Source organism: Papio anubis, chromosome 3 (genome assembly GCF_008728515.1).
Source record: "Papio anubis isolate 15944 chromosome 3, Panubis1.0, whole genome shotgun sequence".
NCBI classification, from domain to species: domain Eukaryota; kingdom Metazoa; phylum Chordata; class Mammalia; order Primates; family Cercopithecidae; genus Papio; species Papio anubis.
Genome location: NC_044978.1, coordinates 5,578,469 through 5,594,552, shown reverse-complemented (window position 1 = coordinate 5,594,552; position 16,084 = coordinate 5,578,469). Strand labels below are relative to the sequence as shown.

The 16,084-nt window shown below is 42.8% G+C and overlaps 1 protein-coding gene and 1 long non-coding RNA gene across 2 annotated transcripts in view; one reads left to right on the top strand and one right to left on the bottom strand.

Moving 5' to 3' along the window:
- The window catches only part of ENPP6 (ectonucleotide pyrophosphatase/phosphodiesterase 6), a 126,578-nt gene that overhangs the window by 86,220 nt on the left and 24,274 nt on the right, over positions 1–16,084 (bottom strand). The gene's annotated exons all lie outside the window — the stretch shown is intronic.
- On the top strand, positions 4–2,332 carry LOC103884827. The gene is made up of 4 exons (XR_001903079.3): positions 4–95; positions 312–446; positions 838–1,091; positions 2,269–2,332. It is a non-coding gene; the product is annotated as an uncharacterized LOC103884827 (long non-coding RNA).

The following is a 16,084-nucleotide window of genomic DNA, read 5'->3' as shown; positions in this document are numbered from 1 at the left end:
CATATAAAGAACAAGTAGAATGAAATTTGTTACGGCAGTTTTCTTTGGAAAATATGATTTGCCACCATGAGAAAACAAATTCAAGTAATTAAGGGGTAAGTGTCACAAGCCAGACACATCACAGTTGACATACATTTGTCACAGCTTTATCTAAGCCATTTAAAGAAGAAACTATTCCAAGACCATGGCTGTAGTTTAGCTCGACTTCTTGCCTTGATAGAATAAATAGACATATTGATATAGTTAGTTATTTACATAATTTGTTAGTTACAAAAACGCTGACTTTTTTTTTTTAAACCCCAATGTATCAGGCACGATTCGAGATGCTGAGATACAGCAGTGAAAAATACAGACAGAATCCCTGTCCTCAGGAATCTTGCTTGCGGGCGGGAGAAGACAGATCATGAACACATATGCTAAAAGACTGGACAGTTTCAGGAAGCAAGGTGCAGTGGGCAGTGGAAGTAACAGTGGAGAGTGTGCGAGGGAGGTGCAGTGTTGGCTGGGGGGCCGGGAGGGTTTGGAGCGGGCAGTGAGATGACACTTGAGTGGCGGCGTGAATGATGACTATGACACAGCCATGGGAAACCTGGTGTAACGAGAGCGTCCACGGTGAGAGGGTGGGAAGGAAGAAGTGTGGGAAGTGGGGGAGCTGGTGTCGCAGAGAAAGGTAGAGCCCAGTGATGTGGCACACTGTCGGGAGGATTTAGATTTTACTCTAGGCATAATGGAAAATGCTGGCAGGTCCTCCTTTTAGAAAGGTGCCTCTAGGGACTTCTCAGGATGGGAGGTGTTTGGAGGGGAAATCTTATTTCTCACCCTTAGTCTTCCACGCAGGAGAGAAATTCAGTCAACATCTGCCTCCTGAAGGGCCTCCATCCTCTGGCCAGCAGTCACGCCTCCATCATCCCCCAGCCCCCAGCTACACTCCTCTCCCCCAGTGACTTCAGGTTGAGGTGACTCAGGCAGAAAACAGCTCCAGCCCCTCCCATGCCGTCTGAAGGGTAACGCTGACAGCCAAGGAGGATGACCGGAGCAGGTCAGGATGGAAACAGGGCGACTCGGGAGGACCTCAGGCACCCTGGACTGGGGTGAGCAGTGGGCGCAGTGAATGGTGGCTGGGTTCTGATTTGTAATGACTTATGTGGGTTTTTCCTCCATCTTCTCCATTTCAGTTTAAGGTCCACAGAAGCCTTATAAAAAGTAATATGACTTTAAAGGGTTTGATGTAGTCAAAATTATGAAAGTGGAAAGTAATGCAATCTCAATTTTGTTGGCTTTTTACATTGTAATGTACAAAAATAAACAGTTCCTGAGTGGTATGTGTACCAGCCAGAGGAAATGTACATTGGTTCACTGTTTGTGGGAGGAGCAACAGAATGATATTTATCAAGGATTTTTTTGTTGTTGTTTATTTTTTTAATTGAAACGGAGACTCTCTCTGTCGCCCATGCTGGAGTGCAATGGCACGAACTCGGCTCACTACAACCTCCACCGCCAGTGTTCAAGCAATTCTCTGCCTCAGCCTCCTGAGTAGTTGGGTTTACAGGCGCCCATCACCATATCCAGCTAATTTTTTCGTATTTTTAGTAGAGACGGGGTTTGGCCATGTTGGCCAGGCTGGTCTCAAACTCCTGACCTCAAATGATCTGCCCGCCTCGGCCTCCCAAAGTGCTGGGATTACAGGCATTGGCCACTGCCCCCAGCCTATCAAGGGTTTTAAAAATGTTCATTGGAGCCTGGGACCCAGTAACTCCACTTCGAGAAGTCTAACAAAAGGAAGAAATCAAAGGTGGGATTCATGAATATGGATGTTCAACACAATATTGGAAACAATCTGAGCATAAAACCAAACACAAATGATGTATTACATTCTGCCCTTTCATTCCTGACCTATTATAAATGGTGTGAGTTTCCATTTTCCAATCTTTCTAAGGTAGTTCAGGTACAATTACTTGAGGTAGAAAATTGAATTTGACGACCAAGAAGGTGTAAGGGCAAATGTTTTTGTGAAATAAATTTTTTGCCTGCATGTAGTTGGTGCCCAGAATTTTACTCTGGGATTTACTATTCTCCCAAAAGAGCCAAGTGGCTCAGTTTGAAGAGTCTGCAAGTGTCTGAGGAAAGAGAAAATAGTTTTTCCATTTAGGTATTGGCAGGGTCTCTTTGGGAATCTTACTTTCAAATTACAGAGTCCAAACTGAAAGGGTCTTAGGGACATTCTGGTTAAAACACCCACCCATTTCCGGAGTATCTGTTGTTTTCCAGGCACTGGTTAGGTACAGCGAATAGAAGGTCACGATTCTAGTGCATAAGGCCCTGACAGTGTAGCGCTGGGCGTAAGAGAAGATGAAACACGTCACCACAGGCTGAATGTGGATTGCCAGGTCAGACCAACAGTGAGTGAGGAGGCGGGCGGGAGATCCAGCCTCAGGGGACACCTGGTGGGTCATGTCTGGGAACACTGCAGATTGTAATTCCCAAAACTCTGAAGAAAAGAGATGAGAAGGTCTCAGACTCTAGAGAAATGCTGGGTTAGAAATGAGGCTGGAAGAGGCAAGATCTGAAGCCTCAGCTTTACTAAATAGTGAAAAAGCAAGCTCTTAGAAGAGGCCCCAAATACCTTTTTTTTTTTTGAGACGGACTCTCGCTCTGTCACCCAGGCTGGAGTGCGGTGGCGCGATCTCGGCTCACTGCAACCTCTGCCTCCCGGGTTCTAGTGATTCTCCTGCCTTAGCCTCCCAAGTAGCTGGGATTACAGGTGCCTGCCACGACGCCTGGCTAATTTTTGTATTTTTAGTAGTATAGGTTTTTTTCGTTTTTGAAATAAGTGGGGGCATCAATGAACCAACCAATCAATTACAAAAGGAGAGATGAGATCTTGGTGCTTTAATCCCATGCCAGGCTAGTGAAACAGACAAGATTCTATTACCTGCAACATATGTAACAATAACTAATGACAGCCTTGTAAGAATGGAACATTTACTCTCTGCAAGCACTGTGCTGTGAGATTTCCAGAATGACCTCATGGTATCCTCCCGTTGACCTTCTGAAGCAGGTATTTTACTTAAGGGAAAACCGAGACTCAGACAGGTGAAGTAAACTCTCCAAATTTACCCTGCCGGTATGTGTCAGAACCAGGATTGGAACTAATCTACATCTAATTTGTGCCTCCAAAGTATGTTACAATATTACTTCTAAATATGGTCTATGTACTTGGGTTTGACTGCCCATGTTCAGGGACGTTGCATAATTTAGCAAAGTATGTAAATATACAGGTCTTGAAATCAGTGTAAGCCAACACCAAACTTCGATGACCCCATGGCCACTCTGGGGACTCCCAGTTTCTTTATCTTAAAATGTAGGAGATGTAATTCACGCATCTGCTAACCCTACTTACTGTCTCTTGTTTTCACTCTGCAACAACTTTGAAGCAGAAATTGTCACTTCTATTTACTGACTGGAAATAATTGACTCACACAAAAGCATCAGTGAGGTTCCCAACAAGGCGCTGGGCTCAGCACTGACAGGAAAACCCCGCTTGATGTAGTATCCAAGTCTCTCCTCTCGGCTCCCAGGACCTGACCCCACTCTCCCTCCTTGCCCACTGCCCCAACTTGCGTCCTCACTCCCTCGCCTCCAGGTCCATCTCCCCTCCAATGGCCCCCAGAACTCTCGGTTTCTCTCTTTTCTCTGGCAGAGGCTTCAGTTCAATTCCAGTCCCAGTTTCCAAACCGACAAGCCCGTATACATCTCCCTGCTTCAGCAAGCCGAGATCCACTCCCCTTAAAAATCAGTGCAGGGCCATAAATCACGTTATTTTTTCCCTCTTAGAGGGATGATTAGAGAGAGAATTCATGTAACTGAATCACATAATAATCACGGAATGAAAGGCAGCCATTAGCTTCATTAATGGAGAGATCATACCTTCCCATAGAAGACTATGAACTCAGTCTTCTACACCACTGAGTTGATGTCATGGCTGATTCTATGGCAGAAAAGCCCTTCATCTGGGGCTACCACCACAGAGGGGGGCATTTTATCACCGTTGGGAAGAAGCACAGCCATCACTAGCACAGAAATCTATATGTTGTTAACCTGTGGGCCAAAAACTAGGCAGTCTCCCCAAATGGAAATACCATCAACAACTGGAAAGTTTGTGATGAGATCTTGTTCTGGAGTATTGAGGAACAGGAGTCCCACTTACATCAAGCCGTGGTCTTTATTCCACCCCAGAGGTAGAGGGAAACAGCAGTGTGGCGTATGAGAACAGAGCCTGGCCATTAGAGGACCTGGCCAGATCTGCTATGAACCATCACCCCCACGTAACGTCTTGGCCTGCTAGGTGCACTGGGTCAGATGTCCACAAAAGTGGCAGGTGTTTATGAAGGGAGAAGGAGGTTGGAGGAGAGGAAAGGTGTTGTGTAAAAAATGATACAAAATAATCTACTTTTTTCTTTGTACAGATGGAGGTCTCACTATGTTGCCCAGGCTGATCTCAAACTCCTGGCCTCAAGCAATCCTCCTGCCTCAGCCTCCCAAAATGCTGGGATTACAGGTGTGAGCTACCACACCTGGCCCAAAATAATCTTAAAAGCTGTGTATCATTATTATTGACACTGAACGGAGAGTTGGAGTGGTTGAGTCAATATCCCAAGGTCATGTAGTTGGTAAGTGGTAGAGTTAGAAATCCGACTTCAGAAGCAGCACCTTTGGCCAACAGATCAAGGCCTCTCCAAGCATCACCTTCATCATTACAGCTAACAGGTACCAAATGCTAAGTCTATACCAAATAGGATGCAAGGTGCATTGCCAACACTATTTGCTGAATCCTCACACCATCCCTGTGAGGCTGGCACTATCATTACCCTCTTTTTGAATAGGAAAGCAGGTGGAAACAGTGAGAAGTTCAGTGTTAAGTGGCTTGCTCACAGGGACTTGGGGAGGGCGATGAGGTGTGAGTGGGGGCCATTCAACTTGGGGTAAGGCTTTTGAGCAGTGTGCCATTTTGCATCTCCAGTGGACCACAGTGAGCACACCTCCTGAGGCATTGAACTGCAGGAGGGAAAAGACATTGCTAAGGATCAGAGTCCTAAACACCAACTGAATGGGGCCACTGAGCTACGTTGGCTCCTTGGGTACTCTCATGCTGGTGGGGTCTGTAGAAGAACCTGTTACAGTTGATTGAATCTTTATTAAAGTGACAATACAAGAATTTTAATCACGAGAATTAGCACAGGACCATGAAAACATCAAAGCATAAGAGAAAACTATCAGCAAGACACATTGCTGCCCAGGCCCTGAAGGCACTCATACAGAAGAAATGTGGACAGGAGGTGGAAACCTGGGTCTTGGCCTCCTGAGACTCTGTCTCTAACTACAACCTTCTGAAGCTCAGTGTTTTAATCTCTGAAATGGGCTGAAAGACTCTCAGCTCGTGATTGAGCTACCCTGCCCAGAAAACCACTCATTTTCCCTGGATCTGTGCAAGCTACAGATCAGGAGATCCCCTTGTGAACCCACGCCACCAGGGCCTTGGGTCCCAAGCACAGAGCTCTGCAGATTCTCAGTGGCCACTCGGCTGGAGACTGCCCAAGACTACTGAGTTCCCAGGGGGAAGGGTTGCCACCATCACTGTAGCTCCAGTCTGCCATTTTCCCCTGCTGATGCCAGGGAAACTGGTGGGTTTGGACTCAGGAACAATTCCCCACAGTGCAGCACAGTGGCTATGGCAGATCATGGCCAGGCTACCTCTTTAGGCCAAACTTGGACCCATCCCACCTCACCAGATGGGACCTCCCTGCAGGAATTTCAGCAACTCCGGGCAAGGGGTTAGGGATAGAACTCCGATTTCTTTGGGATGGAGCCCCTAGGGCATGGGGCAGCTGCAGTCTTCATGGATCAGCAGACTTGATCTTTCCCCCTGCTGGCTCTGAGGAATCTGGGTAGTCCAGACGAGTGGGATTCCTTCCAGCACAGTGCACCCCCTCCACCAAGGGGCAGCCAGAATGCTTTGTTAAGCGGGTCTCTGATCCTGTGACTCCTGAGGGATTGAGACCTCCCAACAGGGGTCACCAGACTCCTTATACAGGAGCATTCCCACTGGCATCAGGTCAGTGCCTCTCTGGGATGGAGCTCCCAGAGGAAGGAGCAGGCAGTCATCTTTGCTGTTCTGCAGCCTCCACTGGTGACACTTCCGGATGTGGGAGGAACCCAAGCGAATGGAGTCTGGAGTGAATGCCTAGCAAACCTTAGCAACCCTACAGAAGAGGAGCTTGACTGTTAAAAGAAAAACAGATAAGCAGAAAGCAAAACAACAGCATCAACAAAAAAGTTCCCACAAAACCCCATCCAAAGGTCAGCAGCCTCGAAGACTGAAGGCAGATAAAGTCATGAAGATGAGAAAGAATCAGTGAAAAAACATTGAAGACTCAAAAAGCCAGAGTGTTTCTTCTCCAAATGATCACAACATGTTTCCAGCAAGGGCATAGAACTGGACTGAGACTGAGATGGACGAACTGACAGAAGTAGGCTTCAGAAGGTGGATGATAACAAATTTTGCTGAGCTAAAGGAGCATGTTCTAACCCAATACAAAGAAGCTAAGAATCATAATAAAACACCACAGGAGCTGTTAACCAGAATAACCACTTTACAGAGAAACATAAATGACCTGATGGAGCTAGAAAACACAGCAAGAGAACTTCACAATGCAGCCACAAGTATCAATAGCCAAATAGAACAAGCAGAAGAAAGAATTTGAGAGCTTGAAGACTATCTTGCTGAAATAAGACAGGAAGACAGGATTAGAGAAAAAAAGAATGAAAAGGAATGAACAAAACTGCTGAGAACTATGGGATTAGGTAAAAAGACCAAATCTATGACTAATTGGGATACCTGAAAGAGACGAGGAGAATGGAACCAAGCTGGAAAACATACTTCAGTATATCATCCAGGAGAACTTCCCCAACCTAGCAAATCAGGCCAGCATTCAAATTCAGGAAATCCAGAGAACCCCAGTAAGATACTCCATGAGAAGATCAACCAGCCCTAAGACATATAATCATCAGATTCTTCAAGGGCAAAATGAAGGAAAAAGTGTTCAGGGCAGCCAGAGAAAAACCCCAGGTCACCTACAAAGGGAAGCCCATCAGACTAACAGCAGACCTCTCAGCGGAAACCCTACAAGCCAGAAGAGACTGGGAGCCAATATTCAACATTCTTTTTTTTTTTTTTTTTGAGATGGAGTGTCACTCTGTCGCCCAGGCTGGAGTGCATTGGCCGGATCTCAGCTCACTGCAAGCTCCGCCTCCCGGGTTTATGCCATTCTCCTGCCTCAGCCTCCCGAGTAGCTGAGACTACAGGCACCTGCCACCTTGCCTGGCTACTTTTTTGTATTTTTTAGTAGAGACGGCATTTCACCATGTTAGCCAGGATGGTCTCGATCTCCTGACCTCATGATCTTCCCGCCTCAGCCTCCCAAAGTGCTGGGATTACAGGCTTGAGCCACCACACCCAGCCAACATTCTTAAAGAAAAGAATTTCAAACCCAGAATTTCATGTCTGGGCAAACCAAGCTTCATAAGCAAAGAAGAAATAAAATCCTGTTTAGACAAACAAATGCTGAGGGAATTCATCACCATCAGGTCTGTGCTGCAAGAGCTCCTGAAGGAAGCACTAAATATGGAAAGGAAAAACCATTACCAGCCACCACAAAAACATACTGAAGTACAAACACCAATGACACTATGAAACAACTACATCAACAAGTCTGCAAACTAACCAGCTAGCATGATGATGACAGGATCAAATTCACACATAACAATATTAACCTCAAAAGTAAATGGAGTAAACGTCCCAATTAAAAGGCATAGAATGGCAAGCTGAATAAAGAATCAAGACCCATTCGTGTGCTGTACTCAAGAGACCGATCTCACATGCAAAGACACACATAAGCTCAAAATAAAGAAATGGAGGAAAATTTACCAACCAAATGAAAAGCAGAAAAAAGCAGGGGTTGCAATCCTAGTTTCTGAACAAAACAGGCTTTAAACCAACAAAGCTCAAAAAAGACAAACAGGGGCATTACATATGGTAAAGGTCTCAATTCAACGAGAAGAGCAAACTATCCTAAATATATATGCACCCAATACAGTAGTAGCCAGATTCATAAAACAAGCTTTTAAAGACCTATAAAGAGACTTAGACTCCCACACAATAATAGTGGAAGACTTTAACACCCCACTGTCGATATTGAGACAGAAAATTAACAAAGATATTCAGGACTGGAACTCAGCTCTGGATCGAGTGGACCTGACAGATATCTACAGAACTTTCCGCTCAAAAACAACAGGATATACACTCTTCTCAACACCATATGTGTCACTAACTGGAAAATCAATCATGTAATTGGAAGTAAATCACTTTTCAGCAAATGCAAAAGAAATAAAACCACAAAAAAATAGTCTCTCGGACAATAGCACAATCAAATTAGAACTCAACATTAAGAAACTCACTCAAAACCATACAACTATATGGAAATTGAGCAACCCGCTCCTGAATGACTTCTGGGTAACTCATGAAATTAAGGCAGAAATCAAGAAGTTCTTTGAAACCCAATGAGAACAAAGAGACAATGTACCAGAATCTCTGGGATGCAGCTAAAGCAGTGTTAAGAGGGAAATTTATAGCATTAAATGACCACATTGAAAAGCTAGAAAGATCTCAAGTTAACAGCCTAACATCACAACTAGAAGGACTAGAGAACCAAGAGCAAACAAACCCCAAAGCTAGCAGAAGACAAGAAATAACCAAAATCAGAGCAGAAATGAAGGAGACAGAGACATGAAAACCCTTCAAAAAATCAGTGAATCCAGGAACTGGTTTTTTGACAAAATTAGTAAAATAGACCACTAGCTAGACTAATAAAGAAGAAAAGAAAGAAGAATCAAATAGACACAATACAAAATTATAAAGGGGATATCACCACTGACCTCACAGAAATACATAACAACCTTCAGAGAATACTCTAAATACCTCTATGCAAATAAACTAGAAAGCCTAGAAGAAATGGATAAATTCCTGGACACATACATCCTCCCAAGACTGAACCAGAAAGAAGGTGAATCCCTGAAGAGACCATTAAAAAGTTCTGAAATTGAGACAGTAATAAATAGCCCACCAACCAAAAAAAGCCCAGAACCAGATTTACAGCTGAATTCTACCAGAGGAACAAAGAGGAGCTGATACCATTTCTTATGAAACTATTCCAAACAATTGAAAAGGATTCACTCCTCCCTAACTCGTTTTTTGAGGCCAGCATCATCCTGATACCAAAATCTGGCAGAGATACAACAAATATTAAGAAAACTTCAGGCCAATACCTCTGATGAACATTGATGCAAAAATCCTCAATAAAATACTGGCAAACTGAATTCAGTAGCACATCAAAAAGCTTATCCACCACAGTCAAGTCGGCTTCATCCCTGGGATGCAAGCCTGATTCAACATACACAAAACAATAAGTGTAATTCATCACATAAACAGAACTAATGACAAAAACCACATGATTATCTCAATAGACACAGAAAAAGCCTTCAATAAAATTCAACATCCCTTCATGTTAAAAACTCTCAATAAACTAGGTATTGATGGAAAATACCTCAGAATAATAAGAGCCATTTATGACAAATGCACAGCCAATATCATACTGAATGGGCAAAAGCTGGAAGCATTCCCCTTGAAAACTGGCACAAGACAAGGATGTTCTCTCTCACCATTCCTAGTCAACATAGCATTGGAAGTTCTGGCCTGGGCAATCAGGCAAGAGAAAGAAATAAAGTATATTCAGATAGGAAGAGAGGAAGTCAAGCCATCTCTGCTTGCAGATGACATGATCCTATATCTAGAAAACCCCATCATCTGAGGCCAAAAGCTTCTCAAGCTGTTAAGCAACTTCAGCAAAGTCTCAGGATACAAAATCAATGTGGAAAAATCACAAGTATTCTTATACATCAATAGACAAGCAAAGAGCCAAATCATGACTGAACTCCCATTCACAATTGTTAGAAAGAGAGTGAAATACTTAGGAATACAGCTAACAAGGGAAGTAAAGGACTTCTTCAAGGAGAACTACAAACCACTGCTCAAGGAAATCAGAGAGGACACAAACAAATGGAAAAACCTTCCATGCTCATGGATAGGAAGAATCAATATTGCGAAAATGGCCATACTGCCCAAAGTAATTTATAGATTCAATGCTATTCCCATTAAGCTACCATTGACATTCTTCACAGAATTAGAAAAAAAAACTACTTTAAAATTCATATGGAACCAAAAAGAGCCTGTGCAGCCAAGACAATCCTAAGCAAAAAGAACAAAGCTGGAGGCATCATGCTATCTGACTTCAAACTATACTACAAAGCTATAGTAACCCAAACAGCATGATATTGATACAAAACAGACACATAGACCAATGGAACAGAATAGAGAACTCAGAAATGAGACTGCACATTTACAACCATGTGATCTTTGACAAACCTGACAAAAACAAGCAATGGGGAAAGGATTCTTGGTTTAATAAATTGTGCTGGGAGACTAGCTAGCCGTAAGCAGGAAATTAAAACTGGACGCCTTCCTTACACCTCATACAAAAATTAACTCAAGATGGATTAAAGACGTAAATGTAAAACCTAAAACCATAAAAACCCTAGAAGAAAATCTAGGCAATACCACCCAGGACATAGGCATGGGCAAAGATTTCATGATGAAAAAGTCAAAAGCAATTGCAACAAATGCAAAAATTGATAAATGAGATCTAATATAACTAAAGAGCTTTTACACAGCAAAATAATTTGTCATCAGAGTGAACAGACAAACTACAGAACAGGAGAAAATTTTTGCAATCTATCCATCAGACAAAGATCTAATATCCAGAATCTACAAGGAGCTTAAACAAATCTACAAGAAAAAAAAAAAACGCATTAAAAAGTGGGCAAAAGACATAAACAGACACTTCTTGGAAGAATACATACATGCAACCAACAAAGATAAGGGAAATAGCTCAACATCACTGATCATTAGAGAAATGCAAATCAAAACCACAATGAGATACCATCTCATGCCAGTCAGAATGGCGATTACTAGAAGTCAAGAAACAATACATGCTGGTGAGGCTGTGGAGAAATAGAAACACTTTCACACTATTGGTGGTAGTGTAAATTAGTTCAACCACCATGGAAGATAGTGTGGCAATTCCCCAAAGACCTAGAACCAGAAATACCATTTGACCCAGCATTCCTATTACTGGGTATATATTCTAAATCATATAAATCATTCTATTATAAAGGTACATGCATACAGATGTTCATTGCATTATTCACAATAGCAAAGACATAGAATCAACCCAAATGCCCATGAATGATAGACTGGATAAAGAAAACATGGTACATATACACCATGGAATACTATACAGCCATAAAAAAAGAATGAGATTTTGTGTTTTGCAGGGACATGGATGAAGCTGGAAGCCATTATCCTCAGCAAACTAATACAAGAACAGAAAACCAAATACCACATGTTCTCACTTATAAGTGGGAGCTGAACAATGAGGACACATGGACACAGGGAGGGGAACAACACACACTGGAGTCTGTTGGGGCATGTGGAGGGAGGGAGAGTATCAGGAAAAATAGCTAATGCATCCTAGGCTTAATACCTAGGTGATGGGTTGATAGGTGCAGCAAACCACCGTGGCACACGTTTACCTGTGTAACAAACCTGCACATCCTGCACATGTACCCCAGAATTTAATAAAATAAAATAGAATCTCATCTCTTTCCAACAGATTATGAAATGTGAAGGATAAACGAGTTTATAAGTATGAAAATATTTGAGAGCTCTTTGGAAGAAAGGTGCTATGGAAACGTAGTACAATGTTTGCCTGCATGATGTGCATGCCATATTTGTATATGCTATCGCACTGAAGGATTCATGTTTCCTATTAGTTCTAAGCCGGATAGTCAGATGAATAGAACATAACCAGATATCTGATTCTATTAGGCAGATACTGAGTATGTAGAAATACGTAAATAGCTTTTAATTTTAGATTGCCAGCCTTTGCACCACTGATGGAATAGGTTAAACTTGAATATTGTAAGCATAGACACTTCCCACCATTGACAGGCATGTTAAGAACATGGATGTACAGCCGGACAGATTAGGTATTCTGTAGGATTCTCCTTTTCCAATTTAACTAGATCCTGGATAAAACACACATGCACATGTATGTACACACACACGCAAGAGTTTAAAAAATATTGCCAAGCTCACAAGTGATCCCACCAGGTCAACGGTATTCCTTCTTTCTTGGAGAAAGAAATGAGTATCTTCTTTTCAGGACAGTTTCAATTTAAGTCCCCAAGTTTCCCGCAGACTAAGTTCAATCATGTATGAGCTAAAAGTTTTACCGAACATGCACATCAATAAGCCGCATGGCAGAGGTGGCTAGCTCTCAACCAATGTCTTCTATTGTCCTTCCTCTGGGAACAGATGTTGCTGGGAAACACTCAGCAACTGCCTCACCAGCAGAGGCATTTTCTAGCCACATTTCCATCTAGGTGGAGCCCTGAACTGCACTCAGGCCAATGGGAAGAAGGCAGAAGTGAAATGCACCATTTCTAACCCTGGTCCGTGGATGCTTCCCCTGCGATTCACCAGAGTCTTCCTTTCCTTGTCTACCAGCAGGATGTTGGTGTTCAGGGTGATTCTGGAAGTTGGACATGGTGCAGCCTTCATCAGTCAGCGTCTGTGAATGACTGCATGGAGCCAGTCCCACCTCCATGCACCAACTGGACATCAAGTGAGGGAGAAAAAGGTTCTAGCCTGTTAAGCCGCTGAGATTTTAGAGTGTAAGTGAACAGCGGTAAGTTTTATCTTAACTACTGCAGTCACTGTGAGAGTCAGCAGAAATGACAACCACAGATTTAGCACCAAGGGCTTTAAGTTTGGAATAATTATATTTAGAATAAAAAACAAGCTTTATTACATGTTTAAAGAAACAAAAGATTGAATCAAAATTAGCAAGGAACAAGAGACTATAAGAAATAACCATGTAGAATTAAGAATCAAATAGATTTTTGGACATTAAGAATATAACAATGTTAAAAATTTGGTCGTAAGCAAAATAGCAGAACAAATGCAGCTGAAAAAATAATGAACTGGAAGATGTAATTGGAAAAAATAATGCAGAATTCAGTATATATGAGAAAGAGATTAAAATATGAGGGAAAGCAAATCGTGGCTCCTCAACCTATGCCTACCCGGAACCTGTGGAAGTTACCTCATTTGGAAGAAGGGTCTTAGCAGATGTCATTAAGTTAAGGGTTTCAGGATGAGGTCGTCCTGGATGATCCAATGGTTCTGCATCCAATGGCAAGAGGTCTTATAAGAAAGGGAGACAGTCACATGTCAATGGAGGCAGAGGTGGAAGTGATGGGTCCACAGGAATTCTGGCAGCACCAGCAGCTGCAGGACAGTCATAGAACAGATTCTTCCTTGGAGCACTGAGAAGGCAAAAACCCCTGATTTTGGACTTCCTGCCTCTAGAACCATGAGAGTCAATTCCTGTCGTCTGAGTCATCCAGTGTGTGGAGTGTGTGACGGCAGCCCTAGGGAGCCGACACAAAGGCTGTGAGACAGGAGGAATGGGAAGAGAGGAGCTGCTGTGTCACATCTAAAGAGACAGCTGGGAGGAAGAGTGGAGACAACAATGGTAGGACAATATCATGAGAGATAATCATGGAATTTTCCGAACCGATGAACCATATGAATCCTGAGATAAGTAAATACAGCCTATTTTACAAACGCAGGTGAAAATGTATTAAATGTGTACTAAACTGGATTGAGAACACAGAACGTCGCTGTCTTCAGAGTAGCTGGGAGTAGAACCACAGGGTCATGGGTGGAGTTTGCCCAGGACAGTACTGGTTTGCACCTGTTGCTCCTGTCATGATTCTTACGTCCTCTTTCTTTCTCAAAAAGGTCCTGATTTGCATAGGTTTTGAATGTCACTAAATTCACCCTCCCATAAAGACAAACACCAGAAACAACATCCCATGGGCAACACCTACAACCAAATGAAGGGACAACGCATCCCTGTGAACCTCAAAACACAAGCCTGTGGGGACACCCCAGCCAGTGCTCCAGAGCCACACGATCTCAGCCTCTGCGTGGGGCAGCAGGGAAGAGGAGCCGTGTCCTTTTGGAAGAATCATGCCCAGACCCCAAGGTCCTTTCACTCTCATTACCTCCTTTAGCCTGCAGAACACCTGGTCCTTATTTAGATTTAAAAAAAGTTGTAGTATTCTTGCCAAAAAAGGTTTAACTTGAATCTATTCATGAAGGAAAAAAAAATCAGACAAATCCAAAATGTGGTATATTATACAGGACAACTGGCTGGGCTCTTTATGACTGCCAACATCATGAAAGACCAAAATACAAAACAAAAAGACAAAACAATTTCTCTTAATGCAGAGCAAAGGAACATGGCAACCAAACGTACCGTTTGAAACTTGATTAGATTTTAGATTTCAAAAAATGTTCTAAGGGATTCTTTTTTGGACATTGAGAAAACCTGAAAATAATGGCAAATAGTCTAATGAGTTGATTTGTTGAATCAATGTTCAATGTCTTGGGTAGTATTGTGGCTGTATAGAGAATATCCACCCATGCTGAAGGATTTAGAGGTAAAGTGTCAGGTGTTAGCAATTTACCCTCAGCTGGTCCAGTAAAAACAAAAGAGAAACCTATATTTCTCAAATGATTAAATAAAGCAAATGTGCCAAACCTTAACAATTTGAGAAACTTGATAAAGGGTACATATTCATGATACTATTTCAATGTTTTTGTACTTTGAAATTTTCTATTATAAAAACTTGAGAAATAGCCATACAATGGGATATTATTCAGCTATAAAAAAGCAACAAACTATGGATACACGTTACAATGTGAATGAAAATGAAACTCAAAAACAGCATGTTCAGTAAAAGAATCAAGACCCAAGAGACCACATGTTGAATGATTCTGTTTTGATAAAATATCTACAAAGGGCAAAGCTAAAAAGACGCAAAGTAGATTAGCAGTTTTCTGGGATTAGGGGTGATGGCAGATGGGAATTAACAATAAATGTGCATGAGACCGACAAGGTGAGAAGAGAGAACAAGAAAGAAGGAGAAATAAGGACCAGGCTCTGAGGAGCTCCAATATAAAGGGGCCAGCAAAAGAGAAGTCAGTGGGACGATCTAGAAGGTGAGGTTGAGAGGAAGGAGAAAACTTGGATCCCAATAAAGAGATGGTTTCTAGGAGGCAGGAATGGTCAAAAGGTTAAATACACAGAGAGATCTTGAGAGATGCCATTGGGTCTGGCCATTAGGAGGTTTTGAGTGAATTTAGGAAGAGCAGGAAGGGTAGAGGATGACATCAGTAGTGAAATTTCAGTTCATGCATTTGCCCTGCTGTGGCCTGGGCTGAAGCCTCCTAGAGACCTCTCTGCTTCCACCCTCAGCCTCACTGTCTGTTGCTCTCTATACCCCAGGGCTAGAGTGATCTTTCTAAAATGAAAGTCTTATCACACTACTCCCCTACACAGAACCCTCCAAAGGCAAGCCCCACACTCAGAATAAGATCCAAAGTCTGCACCACAACCTGTAGGACCTGCCATGGCCTCTTGTCCATTCAGGTTCTTTAAGAAGCAGATACTAAGACAAGGTTAAACATATGAGAAATGTGTTAAGGAAGCACTTGTTCCACACAGAGGGGAGGAAGCAGAAGTAGGCTGTAAAATCTCCCATTTGTGAAGGTCTGGCATCTGTGAGAGGAGATGGGGAAGGAAAGGATTGGGTAGAAAGGATGTCTGCAAATCTAAGGAGGTTTGACCAGATTGCCGGGAGTCCTCAAGATGAGTCAAGGTCACCTGTTAGAGGAATAGGTCTGCACCAGGGGCCTGACCTTGCTTGGTCATTTGTCAGGATCAGCTTGGGAGAAGTGAAACTTTGGCACCAAGATGATGGACTCAGAGGAGAAGCAGCT